Source organism: Cherax quadricarinatus, chromosome 68 (genome assembly GCF_038502225.1).
Source record: "Cherax quadricarinatus isolate ZL_2023a chromosome 68, ASM3850222v1, whole genome shotgun sequence".
Taxonomy (NCBI): Eukaryota; Metazoa; Arthropoda; class Malacostraca; order Decapoda; family Parastacidae; genus Cherax; species Cherax quadricarinatus.
In genome coordinates this window covers 21235682-21249934 of record NC_091359.1, presented here as the reverse complement: position 1 = coordinate 21249934, position 14253 = coordinate 21235682, and the positions used below count along the sequence as shown (strand labels likewise).

At 38.7% G+C, this 14253-nt stretch overlaps 1 protein-coding gene across 5 annotated transcripts in view; it reads left to right on the top strand.

Moving 5' to 3' along the window:
- The window catches only part of LOC128697708 (glycerol-3-phosphate acyltransferase 3-like), a 125719-nt gene that overhangs the window by 9243 nt on the left and 102223 nt on the right, over positions 1-14253 (top strand). The window contains exons 2-3 of one of the 5 annotated variants that reach the window (XM_053789559.2): positions 7756-7806; positions 13809-13908. The exons of 3 other annotated variants lie outside the window; for them this stretch is intronic. The gene's annotated coding sequence lies outside the window, so the exon portion shown is untranslated. The remainder of the gene's footprint in view (positions 1-7755; positions 7807-13808; positions 13909-14253) is intronic. One more of the 5 variants, XM_053789555.2, reaches the window with a different exon arrangement.

The following is a 14253-nucleotide window of genomic DNA, read 5'->3' as shown; positions in this document are numbered from 1 at the left end:
ATTATATTAGAACAGATTTCCTATATTCTGTTTATTACAATATACAGTACACTATTGCATAAACATTTAAAAACATACCAGAAATGTTATAAATGGTGCAAAGGTGACATTAAAACTATATCAAAGATGGTTGACACAAACCCACTACTGTTATAGTATGCTCCTCATTTACCGACGTGGCCATAGGAACAGAACTCCATCGTTAAGTGAGAAGCTGTACTATATGTATTACTGTTATTACTACTATTACTGGGGTTCCACAATGACAAATCACCTGAAGCCAATAATAACCCAACAAAAAGCTGAAGTGCAAATGATCACACAATCCACAGCTAGACAAAACCCCCTCCCCACTTTTCAAAGACCTAAACCTAACCTACTCACTATGCAAAACATTCACTTGTACTACTGTGCCACCTACACTTTGACAGTTGCAATAGAACTCATGGACAATACTAGGCACAAAAATCTGACATTCCCTGTGTCAGGCTAAATGTTTTCAAAAACTCAGTGGTCCTAGATGCACTAGAAGACAAAAAGAATGCAGATGTAATATATACAGACTTTGCAAAAGCCTTCGACAAGTGTGACCATGGCGTAATAGCGCACAAAATGCGTGCTAAAGGAATAACAGGAAAAGTTGGTAGATGGATCTATAATTTCCTCACAAACAGAACACAAAGAGTAGTAGTCAACAGAGTAAAGTCCGAGGCAGCTACGGTGAAAAGCTCTGTTCCACAAGGCACAGTACTCCCTCCCATCTTGTTTCTCATCCTCATATCTGACATAGACAAGGATGTCAGCCACAGCACCGTGTCTTCCTTTGCTGATGGTTGATCAGGCTCTGATCCACCAGGAGGCCTGGTCACAGACCGGGCCGCGGGGGCGTTGACCCCCGGAACTCTCTCCAGGTAAACTCCAGGTAAACACCCGAATCTGCATGACAGTGTCTTCCATTGCAGACACTGCAAGGCTCCAGGCGGACATCAACCAAATCTTTCAGTGGGCTGCAGAAAACAATATGAAGTTCAACGATGAGAAATTTCAATTACTCAGATATGGTAAACACGAGGAAATTAAAACTTCATCAGAGTACAAAACAAATTATGGCCACGAAATAGAGCGAAGCACCAACGTCAAAAACCTGGGAGTGATCATGTCGGAGGATCTCACCTTCAAAGACCATAACATTGTATCAATCGCAGCTGCTAGAAAAATGACAGGATGGATAATGAGAACCTTCAAAACTAGGGATGCCAAGCCCATGATGACACTCTTCAGGTCACTTGTTCTATCTAGGCTGGAATATTGCTGCACACTAACAGCACCTTTCAAGGCAGGTGAAATTGCTGACCTAGAAAATGTACAGAGAACCTTCACGGTGCGCATAATGGAGATAAAACACCTCAGTTACTGGGAGCGCTTGAAGTTCCTGAACCTGTATTCCCTGGAATGCAGGCGGGAGAGATACACGATTATATACACCTGGAAAATCCTAGAGGGACTAGTACCGAACTTGCACACGAAAATCACTCGCAACGAAAGCAAAAGACTTCGCAGACGATGCAACATCCCCCCCAATGAAAAGCAGGGGTGTCACTAGCACGTTAAGAGACCATACAATAAGTGTCGGGGGCCCGAGACTGTTCAACTGCCTCTCAGCATACATAAGGGGGATTACCAATAGACCCCTGGCAGTCTTCAAGCTGGCACTGGACAAGCACCTAAAGTCGGTACCTGTCTCAGTAGTAGTGCTCGTACGTTGGTTTGCATGCAGCCAGCAGTAACAGCCTGGTTGATCAGGCTCTGATCCACCAGGAGGCCTGGTCACAGACCAGGCCGCGGGGGCATTGACCCCCGGAACTCTCTCCAGGTAAACTCCAGGTACATAAAAGGACCCAAAATCTGCCAGAAATCTCCAAAACCACTGACTCAGCTATCATTTTTAAAACTACAGTTAGAAAATGCCTTATCTCCTTAACCTATCCTAGTTCATTATAATTTTTTTTTTTTTTTAACAAATCGGCCGTCTCCCACCGAGGCAGGGTGACCCAAAAAGAAAGAAAATCCCCAAAAAGAAAATACTTTCATCATCATTCAACACTTTCACCTCACTCACACATAATCACTGATTTTGCAAAGGTGCTCAGAATACAACAGTTTAGAAATATATATGTATAAAGATACACAACATATCTCTCCAAACTGCCAATATCCCAAACCCCTCCTTTAAAGTGCAGGCATTGTACTTCCCATTTCCAGGACTCAAGTCCGGCTATATAAAATAACCGGTTTCTCTGAATCCCTTCACTAAATATTACCCTGCTCATACTCCAACAGCTCGTCAGGTCCCAAATACCATTCATCTCCATTCACTCCTATCTAACACACTCACGCACACTTGCTGGAAGTCCAAGCGCCTTGCCCACAAAACCCCTCCCTCCAACCCTTTCAAGGACAACCCCTACCCTGTCTTCCTTCCCCTACAGATTTATATGCTCTCCATGTCATTCTATGTACTTTGATCCATTCTCTCTGAATGACCAAACCACCTCAACAACCCCTCTTCTGCTCTCTAACTAATACTTTTATTAACTCCACACCTTCTCCTAATTTCCACACTCCGAATTTTCTGCATAATATTTACACCACACATTAGACAGGACATCTCCACTGCCTCCAACCGTCTCCTCACTGCTGCATTTACCACCCAAGCTTCACACCCATATAAGAGTGTTGGTACCACTTTACTTTCATACATTCCCTTCTTTGCTTCCATAGAAGTAAAAACTATACATACATGCATTTGCTCAATATCATGAACTTAGTTACATTATAATTAACATATATGTACTTAATTGCAATATCTGTAATCCTCTCAAATGTTAATCATTCCATTGTGTCCACCTTAGGTTAATAATAAAAACTGTAATTCTTCTCTACCAAATTTACTAAAGCCATATAGCATGAACTAATAGACTAGTCAGTTTTCTTGTATTCATTCTAACTCACACAATGACCATATGTACAGTTACTGCACTGTTATTGCCTTATTAATTTTAAGTTAGTCTTAAGTTTGCATGTAATGCTCTGCATATAAAGGGGCTTTTGGCATGTACACTCAATTGTAATACTCCTTTGTACAAACATATCATGCTAAAATGAAATTACATATTATTATTATTATTATTATTATTATTATTATTATTATTATTATTATTATTTTTCATTATTCCTTAGGGAAAAAATTCATTCAGTACTCGAACAGATTCAATCAATCAATCAATCAAAGTTTATTCTCTATAAGGATTACAATGCGGGGTTTACAGATTTTGGTTATTGTGTGGGTTTACATGTAATAAAATACTAATTACAGAGGGGACCAATAGAACACCTAGCATGGCTAGGCATTTCGGGCAAACTTAGATTAATTCTTAGCCCTAAATTATTACAAATTGTGGAGTAAGTTGACTAAATACTAGTTTGTGAGTTTAGCAATATGAATGCTTTTGTTATGGCATAATACATAGTTTCTATATTGGAGTATCACAGGCAAATTTGTGACTAGTTAGGAATCATTATTTTAAGATTAAGATACGTATTTCTGTGCTTATAGTCAAATGGGTGAGTGAGTGAAAGTGTAAGTGTGAACCACCAGGTGGTTTTTATGTAGTTGACGGGGTGTATCAGGGAGATAAGATATTTTCTAACGGTAGTTTTGAAGGTGATGAATGTGTCTGCAGTTCTAGAGTTTTCAGGTAGGGTGTTCCAGATTTTAGGGCCTTTGACATACATTGAATTTTTGTATAGATTTAGTCGGACACGGGGAATGGCACTCGATTGGCACTCGAACAGCCTTCTGCAACGAATTAAGTTCTAGTATCGAAGTACTACAGTAATAATAATACATAAAATATGTATTTGTTTCTACAAATGTGTAATACGACTTATACAGACCTGGCTAACATCAGTGATATACCAGTTAGAAAGCCCCTTATTATGCAGAGCATTTCGGGCAAATAAGACTAATTTTGTCCCTAGGATGTGACACACACCAGTTAGCTAACACCCAGGCGCTTATTTACTGCTAGGTGAACAGAGACAGAAAGTGTTTTAACCTTTTCAGGGTTTCCGACTTACTAGTATGGCTTACGCACCAGGGTTATTGACATACTAGAACACCTAAATTCTAGCACCTTCAAATCTAGCAAGAGAAAGTTGGTAGGGCTACATATGAAAGAATGGGTCTATGTGATCAGTGTGCGCAGTATAAAATAATCCTGCAGCACATAGTGCGTAATGAGAAAAAAAAACTTTGACCGTGTTTTTGGATTAAAACCGCAACTTTGCACTGTATTTTTGTATGGTATTTATGGTTGTATTCTAGTTTTCCTGGTCTCATTTTATAGAATGGAAGACATATTACAGAAATTGAGATGATTTTGATTGGTTTCACAATGAAAAGTACCTTGAAATTGAGCTCAAAGTAGCAGAAATGTTCGATTTTTACCAAAGTTCAAAAGTGAACAAATCATGCCAAGCATCCAATACACGTCAACTGGTGAGTCTAATATTCTTTTACAAGTGCACTGATATTATATATACCATTTCTACACTAATGCAGTAGTCTGCATAACAGTAAATCTATTTTTTTGAGAAAAATTCGAAGTGGAAAGCAAAAGAAATGTAAGAGGGGCCAGGGGACGTGACTAATGAACAGAAAACTTGTTATTTTAGTACCAGGAAAGTCTGTCTTGTTTATTCTGGACCCTATTTGGAAATTGGCATCTTCCGAAATTTGTGTGAAATTGGCAAAATTGCCAGTTTCTAACCACTTTATTGGATAGTTGAAATTGGTAAATGAGTGGTTTCTTGTACTCATTCGATAGACAAAGTGGAGTTCTAGCAAAATAAATATTATTTTTGTCGACTAGTGCTCAGGAATTTGCCGAAAATAGGGCTCAAACTGGGCAAAATCGCCGATTCGTAAATATCGCCAAGGTCACTAACTTCGCAAGAGTGTAATTCCGTAAGTTTTCCATCAAACTTCGTTCTTTTGGTGTCATTACCATCGGGAAAAGATTCTCTATCATTTCGTAAGTAATTTTTTTTTTTTCCAAAAAATTTTTGACTCAAGGAGACACCTCAGGATTTGGGGTTAAAAGGCTCTGGTTATGCAGAGCATTATGGGCAAACTTAAGTTTAAAAGGATGATAAACAGTTTACTCATACGTACATACTGATATGCATACAGTGACATTAAAGATGTACATAGACAAGCTTATTATGAGTGAATTTAACAATTATAAATACTTTAAGTAGATAAAAGCTTTGCTTAGTACATTGCAATAATTTTTTTTAAACTCCACTGAAACAACTTCTCAGATACAATTTCTAATACAGTACTCACCTAATTGTACTCACCTAATTGTGGTTGCAGGGGTCGAGACTCAGCTCCTGGCCCCGCCTCTTCACTGATCGCTACTGGATCCTCTCTCTCTCTGCTTCCTGAGCTTTGTCATACCTCTTCTTAAAACTATGTATGGTTCCTGCCTCCACTACTTCACTTGCTAGGCTATTCCACTTGCTGACAACTCCATTACTGAAGAAATACTTCCTAACGTCCCTGTGACTCGTCTGAGTCTTCAGCTTCCAGTTGTGACCCCTTGTCCCTGTGTCCCCTCTCTGGAACATCCTATCTCTGTCCACCTTGTCTATTCCCCGCAGTATCTTGTATGTCGTTATCATATCTCCCCTGACCCTTCTGTCCTCCAGTGTCGTCAGTCCGATTTCCCTTAACCTTTCCTCGTACGACATTCCCTTGAGCTCTGGGACTAGCCTTGTTGCAAACCTTTGTACTTTCTCTAACTTCTTGACGTGCTTGACCAGGTGTGGGTTCCAGACTGGTGCTGCATACTCCAGTATGGGCCCAACATACACAGTGTACAGTGTCTTGAACGATTCCTTATTAAGGTATCGGAACGCTATTCTCAGGTTTGCCAGGCGCCCGTATGCTGCAGCGGTTATTTGGTTGATGTGTGCCTCCGGTGATGTGCTCGGTGTTATGGTCACCCCAAGGTCTTTCTCCCTGAGTGAGGTCTGTAGTCTTTGTCCACCTAGCCTATACTCTGTCTGCGGTCTTCTTTGCCCCTCCCCAATCTTCATGACTTTGCATTTGGCTGGATTGAATTCGAGAAGCCAGTTGCTGGACCACATGTCCAGCCTGTCCAGGTCTCTTTGCAGTCCTGCCTCATCCTCGTCCGATTTAATTCTTCTCATCAACTTCACGTCATCTGCGAACAGGGACACTTCAGAGTCTATTCCTTCCATCATGTCGTTCACATATATCAAAAATAGCACTGGTCCTAGAACTGACCCCTGTGGGACCCCGCTCGTAACAGGCGCCCACTGTGATACCTCTTCACGTACCGTGACTCGTTGCTGCCTCCCTGTCAGGTATTCCCTTATCCATTGCAGTGCCCTCCCTTTTACGTGCGCCTGATCCTCCAGCTTCTGCACTAATCTCTTGTGGGGAACTGTGTCAAAGGCCTTCCTGCAGTCTAGGAAAACGCAATCTACCCACCCCTCTCTCTCGTGTCTTACTTCTGTTACCTTGTCATAAAACTCCAGGAGGTTTGTGATACAAGATTTGCATTCCATGAACCCATGCTGGTTTTCATTTATAATCTTGTTCCTTTCCAGGTGTTTGACCACTCTCCTCCTGATAATCTTCTCCATGACTTTGCACATAATACATGTCAGAGACACAGGTCTGTAGTTTAGTGCCTCGTTTCTGTTTCCTTTCTTAAATATGGGGACTACATTAGCTGTCTTCCATTTCTCAGGTAGTTGCCCAGTTTCAAGGGATGTGTTGAAGATTGTGGTTAGAGGCACGCACAGCATCTCTGCTCCTTCTCTAAGGACCCATGGGGAGATGTTGTCCGGTCCCATCGCCTTTGAGGTGTCAATAATTCAATAATTCAATAACAATAATTCAGATTCAAGATGGATGGAGAATTGCTGAAAAGCTTTGTACAGTGGTACCTTGACTCATGAGTGCCCCAACTTACAAGTTTTTCCAAGTTACGAGCTGTCACTCAGTCGATTTTATGCTTTGAGTTGCGAGCCAAAATCCGAGTTACGAGTGAGCTTCAGATACCCCGCCACTAGTTGGCGGTGTATCTGACATCAAATCCAACTCTTTACCCAGAGGAATGTCAGGTACTTCATCCCATCCCACATGCTCTTCCTAGACATAACTGGAAGGATAATACTCCCACACTAATCCCAGATTGTAGTGAGGCACCTCGTCCCTTGTTTGGTTTTTGTATAAATCCGGGGAAGAGGTAACCTCCATTTCAACACAGAGTTTTTCCTGAAACATAAAGGAAGGTCTCCATGATATTTCCTGCCTCATGGAGGTTCCTTCAGTGGGTGGAGTAGTGAGGGTGGTGGGTGTAGTAGAGGTGGTGGTGGGTGGAATAGTGAGGGTGGTGGGTGGAGTAGTGATAATAGTGGGTGGAGTAGCGATAGTGGTGGGTGGCGTAGTGATAATGGTGGGTGGAATAGTGATTGTAGTGGGTGGAGTAGCGATAGTGGTGGGTGGAGTAGTGATAATGGTGGGTGGAATAGTGATTGTAGTGGGTGGAGTAGTGATAGTGGTGGGTAGAGTAGTGAAGGTGGTGGGTGGAGTAGTGAAGAGTGTAGCAGGTAAGTTAAGTGATTAAGCCTATCTCCTCTGCCTATCTTTTCCAGCCTCCACCTCTGCCAGTATCTTCCGTTAGCCCAAGTCGTCTGATCTCCAAGGTAAATACACTTTATAAACCCAGTTTATTTCTTTACATTCTCTTTTATTATGTTTTATACAATATTTCTTATTTATAAATATATTTTTCTTATTTAAAAGCCTGTAACAAAAAAATTGGGGTGGTGTTTTGGGGGCTGGAACAGATTAATGGCATTTAAATTAATTTGAATGAGGAAAATTGATTTGATATACAAGCAAATTGAGTTACGAGCTCAGTCATGGAACAAATTAAACTTGTAAGTCAAGGTACCACTGTACAGCATTTGTTAGGCCAAAACTGGATTATGCAGTTGCTGTAGTTTACTAACCCCTAAAAAATATGTGGATTAGAGAGACAAGAGCTGCAATATGGATCCTACTGACTGTACTTTTAACAGAGATAACAAGAAACTAGAAATGTTAATTAAGAAAAAAAAATGAATGAATTGTTGGGAAATTTTTCTTTACAAATAGGCCAGTGACAGAATGGACTACGTTTACTGAAAGTAGTAGTAACTACATCCATTGAAAATTTATAAAAAAGTTTATGATGAACATATTAATGAAGATGAGTTGCCACAATCATATTTCTACTCCTGTAGCTACAGATAGTTAATTATGCCACTGTTTTCCGTGTAATGATATTTTCCACTGACTTGTTGGCTAACACTGTGTGGCTCACTGATTAGATATCATTCAACTTCATAGCAGCAGCTGACAATTCCCACAGCAGCAGGCTTCTCTCTGCTCTACTGTATTTACCTGCCTCTGCTGCCTGCCTTAAGATGTCCTTCTGGCATTGAGTATATTAAAAAATATCTTAACAAATTCTAAAACAGATCTATGAGCATTATACAAATACCAATTATTGCAACTCTCTTTAACAAATCCAATGAATCATCTACCTTCCCAACAATCCTCAAAATAGTGAGGGTCACTCCGATTCACAAAGGAGGTGACCAAGCTGACTTGAATAACTATAGACCAATATCTTTAAAATCTTTGAAAAATTAATTCATAGACGGATCTATTCCTACCTTGTCTCACACAATATATTAAACCCTTGTCAGTTTGGATTCAGGAATAATAAAAGCATGAATGATGCTATCATACACATGCTAGAACTAATATATACCGCACTCAAAAAGAAAGAAGTCCCGCTGGGCATTTTCATTGATTTACGTAAAGCTTTCAATACAGTCGACCATGAACTGCTGTGCTCCAAATTAACACACTATGGCATCAGAGGCCACTCCCTCAACTACCTAAAATCATACCTTAGTAACAGAACACAATACAGCGGACCCCCACTTAACGATCACCTCCCAATGCGACCAATTATGTAAGTGTATTTATGTAAGTGCATTTGTATGTGTATGTTTGGGGGTCTGAAATGGACTAACCTACTTCACAATATTCCTTATGGGAACAAATTCGGTCAGTACTGGCACCTGAACATACTTCTGGAATGAAAAAATATCGTTAACTGGGGGTCCACTGTATGTGTACGCAAATGATGCAAACTCATCCACCCAACCAATCACAGTAGGAGTCCCACAAGGAAGCGTCCTTGGACCACCACTCCTCTTTCTCATCTACATCAGTGATCTACCAAATGTATCACAACAACTCAAGCCCATATTATTTGCAGATGACACTACATATGTCTTTTCCCACCCAAACACAGTCAATGTTGAATTGCAGAAAATATCTGTCTGGATGATGACTAATAAACTTACCCTGAAAATTTATAAAGCCTATTTCATTCAGTTTGGAAACAAAGCTGCAAATGATCCAATTAACATAATGCTAAATGGATCATCAGTCACAAGACTCACAGAGGGAAAATTCCTAGGTATCCACCTTGACAGTAGCCTTAAGTTCTGGACACACATACAACAAATCACCAAGAAAATCTCCAAAACTGTAGGCATACTATCAAAGATAAGGTACTACGTTCCACAATCAACTCTCCTGGCACTGTACCATTCACTCATATACCCTTATCTTACATATGGAATTTGTGCATGGGGATCAACAACATCCAATCACCTAAAGCCCCTAATAACCCAGCAAAAGGCAGCAGTAAGAATGATAACAAATTTCCACTCCCGCCAGCATACTCCGCCAATTTTCAAAAGTCTGAATCTGCTCACCATTAAGAACATCCATACTTATTCATGTGCCTACCACATACACAGAACAATTCATGCAAATATAAACCCTCCACTCAAACTTCTCCTCACCAACCTAAACAGGACACATGACCACAACACAAGACACAGATCTCTTTTTGATATACCTCGTGTCCATATCACACGGTGTAAAAACTCTATGCACATAAAGGGCCCCAAAATATGGAATTCATTACCAGAAGATATTAAAGTAACCCAGTCTGAAAATCAATTTAAGACTCTTCTCAAAAGCCACTTAATCACCCTAGACTAAACGCTAAATACTCGGTACACACTTACTCACCTATGTACGTACTCCCACATCATAACTGAAACAATCACTTTGAACCTTTTATCCATTGTTGACAGGAATATAAATGAATCATTGTTTTCACAAAAAGCATTTTAGAATATATGAATATATCTTTTGTCTTATACAAATTTGATTCACTTATAATTAATAATCTACTGTACAACTATGAAATAATTACTATCCTACTGTACAACTATGATTTAATCCTTAGTGTTAAGCAGTCTGTAAGCCAATAATGTTAAGTTGGCCCATAATGCCTAGGCATAATAGAGGTTCTCTTTGCATTGTAACCCACTATTGTATATACACAATCTCAATTTACTGTTTGCAAAGACATAAAATAAATAAATAAACAGATAATTTCTTTTCTGCCATGTACAGGTAATGTAGTTTATATATAATAAAATATGTCAGGCACAAAAGAAAACCACTGGTATGATGCACATTTTGACCAGATTAATCCTTATGGTTAATCTAAAACTTATAAAAATTTAAATGAAAAAGGGATTATTACAGAATAGATAATTCAGTTATACACTTAAGCATCTAATAGCACCTTAATTATTTTAACAAGTGAGTTTATGAACTACAGTAGATATTTACAGCTAAAATAATGGAGCTAATGAATATAATAGTAAAATAATGTATTAAAAGCAAAATCAGTAGCACCTGAGGTAGTCAATAGCACCTGCAGTATTTTAATAAATGTGACTATATGGAGAAGAGGAGAGGGGAAAAAAAAATGAGCATGGGAATATAATGGCAAAATAGTGAACTTATTACACTTTAGCACCTGAGAATAGCACTTTGATTATTTTAACAATTGTGAATATATGAAATAAGGTAGTTATATAAAGCTAAAATAAAGAAAAAAATATATAAGGGACTAAATTAAGTAATGGTAAACAAAGTTCAATGGACAGATAGTCACTATGATATAATATTGATTTGGGAGTAAGATCTGATTTGTAATGTATAATAAGTTGAGCAGTTAATTGCACTATAAAAAGTAGAGAAATATGAGGTAGCTGGTACTAGCTAGCAAAAGATAGTTTTGGGACTCACACAATAATGTAATTGGAATATACACTAATTGCACACACAATATAAAAGGGACTAAAAAAAAGTAGTGGTAAACAGAATTAAATGGTCAGGTAGCAACCATGAATAACATTAATTTGGAGTAAGATTTGACTTGCAACACAAAATTATGAGCAATTAATAGCAATTAAAAAGTAAAAAGTATTTGAGGTAGCTGGTATTAGCTAGTAAAAGAAAAAAAATAATAATGCACAATAATATAATAGTAACATACACTATATGTACTTAAGGATACTTATCTAATCTGTTACAGAAATGTCAGCTTTTCTAAGGAAGGTAGAGAAATCATGTTCATTTGAGATGGTGTATTGTTGTCCTGTTGATGTTTTTCTAACTAGTATTTTCCCATCTCAAGTGAAACACTGATGTATTTTGTTTTCCTGTTTAAGTTTTCTCAACCTGAACAGAAGGTTTTGACGTTTTCCCGTTAGACACTCGTTGATGAACACTCCATTTTTCATTGTAATTGCTGATTTAATTAAATCCTTTCTTTTATCATATGAATGAAGTCTGATCATAATACAGTACTGTGTTTACTGCCTTGTTTTCCTAGCAAACGTGTTTCTTTGATTTTATTGTTTTGCAGGATAACTTTTACGTGGTCCTGTATTATCCTGATAGCAGTTTCTTTGCACTGTTCTTGGGTTATGTCACTAGGAATGTGTGGGCTGTTTATTATAACTGCATCAGAGTGAGTGAAGTCTGAGTGTTTGTTTTTAGAAAGAAAAATGAAAACTGGGTGACGAAATAATAGTAACAGGTGTTATATTAATAATGTCCATCTTCTCTGGAAGGAGTGCATGTTCATTTTATATGGAAAGAATACATGGTAACTGTCAAACACATGCTTCCCTCAAGAGTCTTAACCCTTCAACTGTCCAAACGTAGATCTACATTTTCACGCGTAGCGCTCTGACCTTGATTTTCTCCATAAGAAAGCATGTAATTAAAAACATAGATCTGCGTTCAGAGCACTACACAAGCGAACATAGATCTGTGTTTGGACAGTTTAAGGGTTAAGTTAATAATTTTCTATTTAGATTTTAAGTACATATTTTTTTTTTTACAATGGTCTTGACAGCACATAAGTACATTATGCTAATTTAATCTTGGATAGCTCATTTAAGTCAAACATTATACAGTACACATGTTTGAGGGTCTAAACCTCACTGCATCCAGCCAGGCCTAGTATGATAACATGAACCCTTTCCACATACATTGGAACCTCAGTACTCAAACAGTTCTGTACTCAAACAATTCGGTATTCGAATGCTTTGTTCGGCAAACAAATTGTTTGGTAGTAAACTGTATGCTCAGCACTTGACCAAACAAAGACACATTTTTTGGGTGTTTTTTTTTATAATGTATAAATAAGTCACTATGGAGCCTAAGAGGGTTAGTGGAAACAGCCAACCAAAAAGAAAATTGGTTGGGAAAAAATTTGTTCTGTGCTCAAGCAGATCGGTACTCGAACAGCCTTCTGGAACCAATTAAGTTCAAGTGCTGAGGTTCTATTGTATCTCTAGATCAACAAGAAACAACATCTACAATGTAAATTGTTTAAAACTTTATTAATATTGATGATTTAAGAATTGAAAAAATCTTGTATGACTTTTTCAAAATGTCCTGGCATGTAACCTAGGTTTTCTCCAAGTTGTTCACTCCACCCATTGTGTAGTCACGTATAGCTCCATTTTTTTCTGGAACCTAACGTATTTTGATAGATTGTCTTATTCATCATAGAGCATGCAGACTTAATTTTCAATGTATCCTTCACTGTCCTGACATAACTTTGTCATCATTTGTGATAATTTCACTTTTGGTGCAAATTTCCTCTGAATTTTTAACCGAAAATAATTTATTGCACAAACAATGACTTCTCTTTACCTTTGTGTTGACCCTCAACAGTGCTGCTTCTTGTCCTCTAAAAATCATTCATCCCTTTGTTACACAGTGCTGCAGCACTCGCATGAGTTTATCAGTCTCTGTTACTAATACTGTATGTACTGTGTTATAGGCAAATAGACAAAGTGAATTTTTTTTTAACACCTACTGTCTCCCACCAAGGCAGGGTGACCCGGAAGCAAGAAACGTAAAGTTTTTCTTCTTTTTGCATTTAGTGATTTATACAGGAGAAAGCATTACTAGCCTCTTGCTCCCAGCATTTTAGTCGCCTTATATGACACACATGCCTTACCGAAGGATTCTTCTCCACTTTTCCATGAAGTCAGAGTAAATGTAAACAATGAAGAAATTCTCAGAAGTGAGGTACGAGAGGAAGATGATTATAGTGAGAGGTGGGGAAAATGAGACAATGTATTGAGGGTTTAATTTTTTTGTTATTTTTTAGCTCAGTGGCCATTTCCCACCAAAGCAGGGCAATCCAAAGAAGAAAACACATTCACCAACATTAACTCAATTGCTGTCTTTGCAGAAGTATGCTGACATCACAGTCAGAAAGCCGTCCAACTGCAGCATCCCCACACCCCTCCTTCAGAGTGCAGGCACTGCCCTTTCCACTTCCAGAACTCTAAGTCTGTCTAGCGGGTTTTCCTTAATACCTTAAAGAAAGTTAACTAACACGTCCATTAGAAGCCACTAGTCTCCATGCATTCTTATCTAACACTCACACATGCTTGCTGGATGCTCAAGCTCCTGAAACTCAGAGCCTCTTGTACCCCCCCTTCCCTTCCTTTCTGAGATAACCTCTCACCCCTCTTACCTTCCATTCCAGATTCATCAACCCTCTTTGTCAACCTATCCTTCTTCATTCTCTCTACATGCCCAAACCACCTTGTCAATCCTTCATCCATCTGAATTATACCCTCAGTCACCCCACATAACCTGCATGATATTCACACCACACATTGCTCTTAAAT